The 12,845-nt window shown below is 49.3% G+C and overlaps 1 protein-coding gene across 3 annotated transcripts in view; it reads right to left on the bottom strand.

The window, feature by feature from the left end:
- Nucleotides 1–9,232, bottom strand: part of LOC131668240 (protein slit) — a 62,309-nt gene extending 53,077 nt beyond the window's left edge. For 2 of the 3 annotated variants that reach the window (XM_058942246.1, XM_058942248.1), the window contains exon 1: nt 8,703–9,232. The gene's annotated coding sequence lies outside the window, so the exon portion shown is untranslated. Of the gene's footprint in view, nt 1–8,277; nt 8,351–8,702 lie in introns of those variants that run through there. The other variant, XM_058942247.1, reaches the window with a different exon arrangement.
- Between the last annotated feature and the right edge of the window lie 3,613 nt (nt 9,233–12,845).

The raw sequence follows: 12,845 nt of genomic DNA, 5'->3' as shown, positions 1-12,845 counted from the left end.
GTCGACGGAAAGCCGATAACTAGTTTCTAAATCGAGCCAATTTGTCAACAAAAGTTGCCCCCGCGCGCGTTTTATTTGTTCCCGGCGAAACCCATCTCCTATATATAGCATTAATAATCCGACTAATCGCTATTTGCTACGTTATAATTGGATCTTCGCGCGAGAAACTTTTAAAAGCGAATCCTTGTAATATGCGGGTCGAAACCGCTTAATCGTCGCGCGCGCGCCCTAGCGACACGATAAGATTACGCTTATCGTCGGCGTTGCGCGCAGCTAAAGCACCTTTTTTTATTAAACGAGAGAGAGAGAGAGAAAAAGAGAGAGAGCGAGTGAAACTAATCCGCACGCCCACGGTATGCACTTTCGCGCGGCGCCGCGGCTTAACGCACGTGACATCATCAATTGAAAAGCATGGACACGCGTGTAACGCTCAACTCGCATTTATTGACATTTGGCGCGATCAGCAAAAGCGATATTGGACTATAGTTTAATTTCCAAGCTGTCGCATCTAGTGAGCGGCGCTGTCGCGACGACACAAGCTCTCTGCGCCATTTTTTTGTTTTTTACGAGCCGCGCGCACCTCCACATTCCAGCCTCGCGCGTCCCGCGGCATTAGATATTCATGATATGACGCTCCAATAAAGCCCGTTGCGCGCGCGCGTCGAGCGCGAGTCCAATGAGCATCTGTCTCGTTATAATTCAATCGAACACCGGCGACAGCGACGGGGAGGAGAAGGAGGATTCGCGCGCCCGCAGGGCATACGCTCGCGCGAAGGAGCACGGGGGAAATAATAAAGGAGCGCAGGAGAGCTGCTTGCTTGCGCTGATCTCGATCTGGCCCGCCGCGGGGCTCGACGTGTGTACACACGCTGGTGAATCACCGTCTTACGCGCGCGCTCGGCAGCGTCGGCAAGCTCGCCTTAATGGAGCGACGAGCGTTCCTTTGTGAGCACTCTCTCTCTCTCTCTCTCTCTCTCTCTCTCTCTCTCTCTCTCTCTCTCTGGCGATAGCCGAGGATATATAGATAAAAGTCTTTCGTCAGAGAGAAAAAGGTGCTTTCCGATCCGTTTGTCTATCTGCGCGCTTCGCTGACGCATCCAATTGGCATTGTGTTCGCGATTGCCGCAATAACGAATTCTTAATGAAAGAGCCGTTTCCGTTGCAGACACAAAAGCACTGCAAATTACCCCTTGTAATTGATGTAAAGACGCTCCGTGGGGGCGCAGTCTCGAAAATGCATTCTTCAGAGAAACACGCACATATAGCGCGTCAGAGGAAGAGGAAAGAGCGATAAAGTTGTTGCTGTCGCGGTCGACTCATCCAACTAAACGAGCGTCAATTGCCAGTTATATACATATCGAGGCTCGAGGGTTGCTGGTATCACGCAAGAACAAAAAAAGAGGAGCGCGACGTTTCGTTGTAGAATGCTCGTTCTGTTCTCTCTCTCTCTCTCTCTCTCTCTCTCTCTCGTAAGGCTATGAAATTCAATTTGAACGGCCGGAAGTTAGTCCGGGCGAAGTTCTCTCTCTCGGCCCGCTTAATTACGATAATTGGATAGTCGCTACACGCCCTCTCAGAAAACTTTGTGTGTTGCGCGATGCTCGACGACCGCCCAGACTAACACGCGGGCAGCGAAAAATCCGCAAAGCCTCGTTTATTGTTTTCGAGGACTTTAAGGAAGTTGCCTCGAAGTGGCTATAACCGCGACTAGCTAATAAGTGCTCGCAATGAGTTTTCATTAGTGCGCTTTTAGCGACGCTGCACGCCTATGCTTTCGAGGAATGCCCGATGAGCCTCGGCACAGATAGGCGGGCGGCTCTCAAAAGCAGCACTCGATCACGGAGAATCGGAAAGTATCCTTATCGAGTTTTTAAGAGATTATCGATTTGGCCAGTCACGCCTCGTTATCAAACTCGATCAAGTTTTTCTGGGCTAGCCCTCGAGCAACTTTCATTAACTGGCAGTCGGGCTGAATTATCAGCGATGAGTTATCGGGTAACGCGTTAAAAGCGCTTGAAAATTGCGCGCTGCGTCGACCTCGTCCGCGACGGTTGTTGTTCAGCTGCGAGCACGTCAACACTGGCCGCGCGTAATGTGTTTGCGGGCATTTCGAATTAATATCAAGGCGAGAGCGATCTAGGGGATGGCGGTTCTCGCGCGCTCTCGCGATTATTCAGCACCAGCAAGGCCATTTAACAATATACAAACGCTTGCTTGGCACAATTTGTACTTTCGCATCCGAGGGCTCGAGCAATAGTAACGTAACGAGCGAATTAATGACTCGCGCGCTAATTACGGGAGGAATTAATACGCGACGGAGACGAGCATGGCGAGGGCAGTCGTTAGAAAGTGCGCGTAATGGGCCGAGCCAGTGATTTAAGAGTGGCCCTTTTCGGTTGGCAGGGCCAAGCAGAGCGGTCCGAGTACGAAAATTTGCCGATGAATTATCGCGCGAGCGAGACATACGAAGCGAAGCGCGAGGACAGATTTCTTTCTTTTTGTTGGCCCCACTCGACAAAGAATCGCATGAATTTTTGCCACGGTATGTGCGCGAGAACTCGGATTATTCGAATAATTAGAGAGCCGTGAGAAGGGCAAAAATTCTGGCTCTCCGGGGGAGATTAATCAGCCGCGACTAACGAGTTTTTCCCTCGTCTTCGGGAGCGCCGCCGACGACGCCGCCGACGCCGCCGCCACCGCCGCCTGCTTTACTGTCTCGAGTCGTCTCCCTTCTTTTTCATTTTTTCAACTCCTGGGCGAGAGAGCAGTGAAGAAGATTAATTTGAATAGTTAATTTGCGCTCTAACGCGAGCCTCTGGATAAAGGACTGGCTGCGCAGGCTTGACGCTGAAAAATTCGCGGCGCGCGCTCGCGTGGGCGAGGGAGCGGACGCCGCCGGCGTCGGCCGATGCCCGAGCCGAGATACACCGCCAATCCATGCCGCTCTGCCTGGATTTTCTTGTGTTCTCCGCAGCGCTGCGTCTCTTCGCGCCTCTGCGCGCCTCGCGATCGAATAATCGTATTTCCCGCCTGGTTTTACCACCAGCTGCCCGCATTTCCAAACGCGATCAAATATACAAGGCGGCGAGCTGCAGGTGAGTCGAATAAAACCGAAAGGCTTTGCGCTTTCATCAATGTTACAGTGATTTTCATAAGCGCGACGTTCGTACGACATGAAGCGCATTATACGGGCAGAGATTGAACTCGTTCCGCAGACCGGAATATTTCATTCAAGTCATAAATGTCACTTTCAATTGCGGCGCGTGATTTTTAAAATAAATTGGCGCAATTTCTGCAAATGAGCCGCTTTCGTTTAAATACACGCTCAAGAGGGCAAAATAAAAACGAAACTCGACCACGGGAAGAATCCGAATAGAATAAAATGCAAATGCACTCCAGTGAAATTCCCCTCGCGTATATTTAGACATCTACTCGTAGCACCAGCTGCATACGCTGTACTTTGGTACGACTCATTTATTTTTTTATTGTTGTAGGCTTTGTATATTTCGAAAAAAGTAAAGCACTCACTTTCTCTTTCTCTCTGACCAAGCTAGAAAAATTGTTCACTCGACGAGAACACACGAATACGCGAAGGAAGAGAGACAGAGAAAGAACAAAAAAAAAACAAACGTCGAAATAATAGATCTGACGTATTGTTATTTGGTGTATCCCTTATAGCGAGATTTATTTACACGCGACTAAATAGTTACACACCTTTGGTCCAATTGCAAGTCAACCTAAATGGAAATGTCAATTACTATTTGACACGAGTGCAGGAGCGCGCGCGCGCGCGAAAGAGAGAGAGAAGCCTAATCAAAATATTCAATTTGCAGAGAACAACAGCTGCTCGCGTTTTGGAATTCTACTCTCCAGACTGTTGTCGTCGTCGGCTGCTAGCGTGACGCGCGCTGCCGGAAATTCATACGCGCGCGGCAAGCTCGCGAGCGCGAGCTTTATTGCGATCCTCGGCATTCCCGCAAACGCGCGCGCGTGTATTGCCACGTCGATTTAATTGGATGATCTTTCGACTGTAGGGCTCCTTCTCCTCCTCTTTTTCGAGTGTGCGTGCGCTTGTTATGGAAATATATAGCGCAGCGGGGAATTAGGCCGGACAAAGCGGTAATTGTGTCGTCAACGTTGAAAAAAGCGAACAAGAAAAAACAAGTCACACGCAGACGCGTGAGAGGGGGACCGAGAAGCGAGAGAACGGAAGAGGAACCGTCGCCGCCGTCGAAAACGTATTTTAATCGACTTAACACGCTCACTCTATCGCTCGGCCGTCGGAGAGGCCGCGGGAATATTTTTTTGATTGACGCTAACGCCGTTAGTCCGCGGATAATCGCGTTTTTTAGGCGTGAGCGCGCTTATTGGATTTTGCGTTTGACAGCCAAGCGCGCGCGCGCACTCTCTTTCTCCCTCTCCTGATCGACGTGAGAGAGGAGCAAGAGGAGCAGCACAACTCGGCTATCGATCTCCTCCGCTGGCTGCGGATCATTTCTCGCTATTTTCGAAGAAAGCTCCTTGTTTATTTACGCTGATTGGCCGAGAGGCTTTAGACCTGTTTGCGGAGCGTCGATATCCGCTGGCCCCGGGCTACAGGATCTACCTAACAACAGCGACCGGCCAAGGTAGAGCAAACGCTAAATATACACAAGATACTCGTGCTTGTTTTTTTCCTGTCTGTGCCGTGCTGATTTGACTTTTATATGTAAGGAACTTTCGTTCTCGAAAAGGGACCAACAATTTCGCCGGGGTCATCGTAAAGTAAGGACGAGAGCTCGTTGCATAGGCAAGTTGACATGTTCTTCTTCTTTTCCCACGCCCGCGAGACTGGAATCGCGCATCCCAAACTGAATTCTAAAGCGAGAAAAACTCGTTCCCGCTCTTTCGTCGCGAAATAATACATGCTACCCTCATACAGAGAGGCGGCAGAGAAGAGATCGTTTTTAAAAATGGCATTTGTCATGGCAATTTCCCGTAAAAAATACACGCGCCGTTGGTATAATTTTGCCATACGTCAAGCGCGTATCAATGATAGAATAAGCATCGTAACAAGCCCAAAGGAAGCAAAAAAAGGATAGATGGGGGGTAGGGGAGAGTCGTAAAGGAACGAAAAATTCTATTAATAATCCTCTCTATCACGAGGAAACCACTCCCGCAGGACACAATAAAAAGCGTCGCTCGCCTGGGCAAATAAGAAAAAGATCCCCTCGAGAGTGAGAGAGAGGCAGACAAATGGAAAAAAGCACTCAATCACATCGAGAGAGAGAGAGAGAGAGAGAGAGAGAGAGAGAGAGAGAGAGAGAGAGAGAGAGAGAGAGAGAGAAGTAGTGGCCTGCCAGTAAGTAGGTCCGCGTCTAGCGGTACGCTACTCGCGATTATTTTATTGATTCGCTGCGGCTGAATATTTAAGCACACCTCCAGACTATATATCATACGCACGCGCTTTTCTTCTGCTGCTGCCCGAGGTCTCCGTGTCTGTGTGTTTCACTACATTTTTCTCGCGCAGCCTGTAGGTACACCGACGTGCTCTCATAAATACTTTGTTAACTCTGAATGCAGACACGTCTTGTGCGCGCATTCTTTTTTTCCTCCTCCCCCTGCGGCAACAGAGACGCCTGCTTCTATTTTTGCCAAGGCTTTTTGTTTGATCTTCTGATTACAATTTTTCTCTACGAGGTTTTCGCCCGGATTATTTCTTTGTATGAACAAGTATGAGCATATCGTTTGTACTCGTCGGTCTATGTCAAAGGGCTATTTCCACAAATCTTTCATAAACAAAGTTTTTTCAATTAAAGATTCCGAGAGCTCTCGCAACTTTACCAGAGTTCTTTATTGATTACAATTATGAACAGTTGTAATGCAGTCAAATCAACTGGTAATTTCTCTAAAAAGAGACAGACAACTGCCACTCAATTTAAAATCAATTAGAATGTCGAAAAATCATAATGTCCAAAAATCATAATGTCGTTTATGAACATTAGCAACGTTATAGAAAATTGCCATGCGGATATTTTCCTTCTTTTTTTTTACCGTGCTTGTGTTACAGCTGAGCATAAGACGGCTTGAGTGTTGGGTAAATTGTAACAAGCAATTTTGATAATTTTCAAACCAATTAAAAGTTATGAAGCGGCTTTGACATTTTTAAGCGTTTAAAAGTCCTGAAAATATTCAGAGCTTCTGAAGCGAATGATGATACTTTTGAGTAAGTAGTATTCCGCACGTGCGTGTGTGCAATTTGCTTTCGGTAGTAATTTTCCGCCAAGAACGATCTTCAGCAGAGTCACTGTATTTTAGGAAAAACGCGGCGTCAAAAGAAAATCGTTTGCAAGCTCTTTTATTTTGATTGATGTTTTCTTCGGAAAGCTCGCAAAAGAGACTTGTTTTAATTATACTCGTAGCTTCGAAAAGCCAACAGCTTCCTGAAAATTCGCACATTCGTATTCGCTCTGTTTCGTCGCTGAGCGCGCACGGCAACCTACAATCAAGCTCTAACGGAAAACTTGTATGCAAGAAGAAAGAGTAAGAAAGAAGCGAAGTAGTAGCCTTCAAACGCAAAAATGCAAATTCCAAGCACTTCGCTCGCTCAACAAAAACCACTCGCTTCATCCCCCTCCTCTGGTCCCGTGCAGTAAGCAAAACGCCTACATGCCAGCGCCATAATTCACAAAATCAATGAAACACACAGCAGTGCTTGGCGGGTGCGACTGTGTGTACGCGAGCATTTGCCTCGCGCGCGCGGCAATCAACATTTCCATCAGTTAAAACGCCGCGCGTGAAAAATACCAGCGCTCCCGGAATAAAAAAAACAACGAACTGCATCCGCGCCAACGAAGCTGCTCCGCGGGACGAAAGTGCAGGTAGCGCAGCCTCGTTAATTTCACAAAATTAAAAGTATAGCACAGGAGGCTCGAAGGCGGTCGTGGTATAACTCGCACAAACAGCCCGCCACGGAAATTTCAAACTATGCATAGCTGCAGCTGCCGCATACTTTAGCCCCGTTTTCCCGCTTTCCGCGGTGTACCTATGCGCGACGGCCTTTATATTTGATAAGCTTGGCGAGGCAGTTTCGCTCGCGTTCTCGTGGGGCGAGCGATCGTCGCTCGGTAAATCGTCGCCGGCGCCGAATTTATTCATTAACGACGCGCGAGGGAGGCGCGCCCCGCAGAATTACGCGAGATCGCCGTTGAGCCGCGAGCAGCGGCCGTCGCCGGCGCGAAGACAGTGCTTTGCTCGGCGCGACACCACGACGAGTGTCCGCTAGTCATGCAACGCCGATTCGCCGATTCGCCGATTCGAGTTTTCGCCTTTCCAGACGGCGCTCGGACTCTCCCTCCGGCGTGCGTGGCTCTACAGTTCGAGCTGCTCGAGGGGCCACGCGCGCTCGACCGAATTGTTTCTCCGTCGCGGCCCCTTTTCGGCGGCCGGACACCGAGACGAGAGTAAACTGGTAAGTAAGCGACGGTGTGGAGCTTCCGCGACTGCTTTGGTTCTCGCTCTTTGCCCCGGCTGTCGCTGTGACGTCGCGCGTCGCACTTGACGGTAATCCGATGGTTTTCCGAGCTCCGCCGCATCGATTATTTTCGCGCGCCGCCAAAGCTGCTGGAAGGAATTGAATTTTTCGCGGATTTGTTTAGGTGACTCTGCCGCTGACAGCAGCGAGCGGTGCATTCGGTGCCACCGCTGCTGCTGGAATGTCGCTCGTGCGGTTTTGCGGGCGGTGCGCCAGTGCAGTATGCGAAACCTTTTCTTGTGCCAGTAAGCACCGTTTGCGCCGATTGACTCTCTACCTCTCTCAATATATATATATATATGTATAAAACCAAACGTCAGAATTCGTACATGTATATAAATCCTTGGCATACACAAGCTTTTATGATCTTCGAGTCGATAAATTTCATAGAAATTCTGTTCCGACGCCGAAATATATAAAACTTTGGTACTTGAACAACAACAACGACAAAAGAAACGAGAGAAAAGTCGAGGCTCTTGCGCGAAAGTGTCTTTTCGATATAATTTATCGAGTCATAACGTTATAGAGCCATTCTCAGTCGTAAAAAAAGGAAGGGAAGGTTCAATATCAATCCAAATGAAAAAAAGTGTCGATTTTACAAGCTCGCCGATGCCTACAGCTACGGGCGTTGCATTAGCATTCGAATGGCAATTAGCAATGAAGCCTGCGCGTTGTCCCGACCGATAAACTTAGTTATAGCTTACGAGCTTTTTCGATTGAAAAGGGCCCCTTTGTCGAGCGCCACCGGTGGAATTGTTTCTTACTTGGCGCGCGAAATGCAATCAAGCTGCGACGACCAGTTGGGAGAGAGAGTACAAAGGTGAACCCTCTCTCAGAGCGACTTTACGCTCTTTCGAATATGTACTGGACGCTTTGCGCGTTTTTTTCTTCTTCTTCTTCAAACTCCTTTGTCTGCGCATTCTCGCTCTCCCTTCGATTTTTTTCCTTTCCTTGCCAACTGCAGTCTATGAAATCTCGCGGCACGAGCGCGGATTGCCCAATGCTAAACGACAGACAGATAATCTTGTGACAGGATAAAAGCGGCAGCTTCGCTCTTACGTAAGTCAGGCTCGATCGTGAGATTTGTCAAAGCGAAAAATTGCTCGAACTTATGATTCTTGGCATGCTGGAGCGCACACGAGACATGCACGTATCGTATATGCTTACGCGCTAAACGCGAAACTCTTACCGATCACCGCCGCAACAGCAGGCTCGGTGCATCAACGGCGGCGGCGGCGGCGGCAGCATCCTCTCTCCCTTTTTCCTCTCTTTCACCGGCTCCGCTTGCGCTGCAGCCAGGCGCACACTCGTGAGCGCTTAAGCCGCCCCAGGTGCGTTGAACCTCCTGGCGCTCTCTCTCTCTCACCGCGTCTCTCACTCACTTAGCAGTCGTGTGTGTATATATATGTGTATACATGTATAAGCAACCTGCACAACACCGTATCCCTCGTAAATAACTAACAAATCAACGCACTTTCTATATCAATTCATCTCGGAAAAACAACAATGACACAACTGTTCGATTCATCGTGCAAAACAATCCTCCTCGCCCTCTCGGTCTCTCCTTCTCTTTGAAAATCGCAATCAATCTGTTTTGAGGCGATGCGCGCGCGCGATACGTAAAATAATACGAAGCGAACGACAGGATCGGCCGTATATATATATATATATATTTATATATATGTATATATACCGCAAAGAAACAAGAGCGACCTGCCGAGACGAGGAGCCGCGCTCAACTGGTCGTGCGAGTCTAGCGGGCGCGACTCTCTCGCCGAGCCGCCGCGAGCTCCGACCAATGGGCTTTTACTCGCTTGCGCGCTTTACCGCCACTGCGCTCTCCTACCATACACCCATACACGCAGACACACACGCGCGCGCGCGCGCGCATAACGCGCTACGTGCGCGAGACAGAGCGAACCACGATCGTCCGGACACGAAAGACCGACTATCTGATTTTATTCGTCTTTGTCTAACTCGCCTGCGCGGCCTGCACAGGTATATGCATGCCGTTTGTCCGCCTAGCCGAGCCACTCTCCGTGGCTGTCGCGCGCGATTGGAAAGTCGCAGCCCGAGATTAGCGGCGCTGCGCGGCGCGTTCGCTAATTAATTGGGCGGCGGTGACGCGACCGCGGACCCGCGTGATTTTTCGCCACCGCCCGGCCGCCCGGCTGCCCGGCCGCCCGCGCGCAAACAATTTGACGAGCAGCGGCGACGCGATTATCCAGTTGAGAAGGCGCGCGTGATCGCATCCCGCGCGCTCGCCTTAAGCGCAATGTTCCGGTGCTCTCCGACGGGCACGGCTCTTCCGCGGCGATCGGCGCTGCTCTCTGGCCAAAGCCAATCGACGGTTCGCCTCGCGAGCGGCGTCGACGCTGACTCGGCTGCCCCGCAAGCCAAGGAGTACGCGTGTACTCCGCCGCGCGCCGCCTACGCGTGTTTACACTGCATAATTGACGCGAGGGCTCGCCGTAGTCAACTGCTCGCTAGCTGCGGGGATAACGAGCCGCTAATTACATTCCGCGAGAGACTTTCGGCCCGTTGCTAATTGCCCCGCCCGAAAGTTAGGCCCTTCGATAAGCGTTATTCCAATTATTCACCGACGATGATAGGCCGTGAGCTTGGAACGCCAAGCCGGATTGAAAAGTGTTGGAAAGTCTGGGAAATTATTAATGGCGCCGCCGAGTGGTTTTCGTGTAACACGCCGGCGCGATGATGGGCTTTTGTAGAACAGAAACACGCGTAAGACCGATAAGCTCGGAAAGAAAGACAGAGAGAGATATGGCGGCTGCTAATGGACGCCTCGTTACACACACACACACACACAGACACGCATTAAGGAATTTTTATTGTCCCACGGTGGCCGGCTACCACGCGCGCGCTCACCTTGGGCCCCAAAAAGACGCTTAGCGCCTTATCTGTTCGAGGAATCAGGATGGTATTTCTTCTTCTCGGTCGACTCGTACCTGCGGCGTCAAAACATCGATTTAGACCGCAAGTCCAAAATCAAGCCCGCTGTTACAAGGAATGTCATTCGCGCAATATATGTAATTATAGATTGTTTGCAGCGGCGAACACACCTCTGCGACAATTCGCCGCGATTTACGAGCAGCTCGCGCGCGATAGCGAATTAGGACGTCGCGACGCTCCGACGCTACGTTGGAAAATGCGCGCGGTTTCAGGGGTAAAGGCAGAGAGAGAGAGAGAGAGAGAGAGAGAGAGAGAGAGAGAGAGAGAGAGAGAGAGAGAGAGAGAGAGAGAAGCGACACGCGACTCGTAGGCCGACAATAAGCCAACAACGCACACGAACACAAGGTAGTTTCTTTGAATGCACGGGACGACAGCGCATTTTTCACAGTAACTCACCCCACGTCATTAGACGTCATCGCGCTTTTGTACGCGCTCCGATTTTTTCTGACCCTCTGTCGCTACAGTGTGAGAAGCTTAACGACTTTTGTGTAAAGGTGTTTGAGCGTATCGATGACGGCGTCATTTGGAGCAGTCGATGCCTCTTTCAAAAGAAATGTACTGTGTATTGATGCATACCTTCGTATTTCGTGATAATAAAATTGTGCGATCTGTGCGTTTGTGCGTGTGTCTGCATTGATATTCTCGGCCTAATGAAAAATGCTCGCATAAATTTTATATTGAGAAATAATCGTAATGTGTCGCGCCGCCTTCGCGCTTGGAATTCAAAGTGCATTTTATGCGGATACACGCACATATACATACACACACGTATATATGAAATTGCAGTATACGTTACACAGTGACACTAAGCGAGTTTTAAGCGAGCCCGAAGTAAAAGTTATACGCGAAAGTCTGCGTCTGTGTATATATATATATATATATATATAAAAAGCTGACGAATAGAAATTTTTACTAGGAAAAATAGGAAGTAATTATGAACAGAGACTACGAGAGAGAAAAAAGAAGCCGAGTCATGAACGTCAATTTAAGTTTAATGGCATAGTTTGAAAGATTGATCGATGCAGTATTCAGGGAATTTGAATTGAGCTTAACTTTTGAGCCCACACAGCAATAACGAAAAGAACGAGATATTTATAGAAAATCTGAGGGAAAAGCTGCATATTCATTTGCATGAAAATCCGAGGTATACATAGTCGCGCAGCGACGAGCCAAACCCACTCAACGCAACGGAAAAAATCAAGGAAAATCTAGCCGCGTCGGAAACAGTTATTCTCCCGGTCGGTTACTTTGACGCATCGCACACACGAGAGGACGAGGAAAAGAAAAGTTTTTCGCCAACAAAGCACAATCGGACGATAACGAATCCTCGACGACGTCGGCTGGCTTTCACCTATAAACAATCCAGTTGGCTTGTCAAGATGAAAGAAAAAATAATTGTAAAAAAGGCACTCGTCGCGTATATAAATCGGGCGCATCTAACGAGAGACACGCGTCAAAGGGAATTAATAAACACGCCTTTCCCGTGTCCCTTGTACGCACCGGATGCGTTTTACCTGCGAGCGGCGCGAAAACGAAAAGAGACGAGAAGAGAAGAGAAGATACCGCGCGTCCAATACAATAAATCAACAGCTGATCCTTGCTCCAGTCAAACTCCTCACGCAACTGGAACGTTTGTACGCATAAGACTAGCAGCTTTTATAATATCTGCGGTATGTATATATACACACACACACACACACAGACACACACACACACATCTGTGGGCTTTTTACTGGGCCATTCAACGACAAAAGGTTATTAATTGAATTGGCGCGGATGTCGCGAGAGAGTCACGTTTCGGGGATTATTCAAAGAAAAAACGCTGGCTACCGCGCGCGTATAGTTATATCCCATAGACTTCTCTCGCTGCAGCGCAACGGGAACTCTCTCGTTCACTTTGTTAGAAGCCGTGAAAAATTGCAGGCGCAATCTCGCAGCGCGCAGCGCAAAAGCCATAGTGTGTTTGATCGCCGCGCGCAGATAATCATTATATTGGCTTGTGTGCCTCGTTTCTTCGTGCGCGATAGACTGCCTATACCTCTTTCTCTGCTTTTCGATGAGGAACAGCGCGACTGGTGTAACTGGCTTTTGTGATTGATTGGTTATCGGGCTCCAATTATCGACTGCTCGTTGTGCGCGGAGTAATGCACTTTTTTCCTTATCGAGCGTGAGATTGCGCTGCGCGCGTTTCTTCTCCTCCGCGTATGCGTGCGAAAGAACTGCGCGCGACGGATATGATTCACACGGCACGTATCAAACTTCCGTGTGTATTTGTCGATGATGCGCATTACCTGCCTCGATAACGCTCCCCGCGTACTCGCGGTACGAGCGACGCAGAGGGATTTGCGAGCTAACGACCAAG

The sequence above is a fragment of the Phymastichus coffea genome, unplaced genomic scaffold (assembly GCF_024137745.1).
Source record: "Phymastichus coffea isolate CEN01 unplaced genomic scaffold, Cenicafe_Pcof_1.1 PCOF00075, whole genome shotgun sequence".
Taxonomy (NCBI): Eukaryota; Metazoa; Arthropoda; class Insecta; order Hymenoptera; family Eulophidae; genus Phymastichus; species Phymastichus coffea.
Note: the sequence above shows the minus strand (reverse complement) of the source record. Positions and strands in the feature narration are given on the sequence as shown.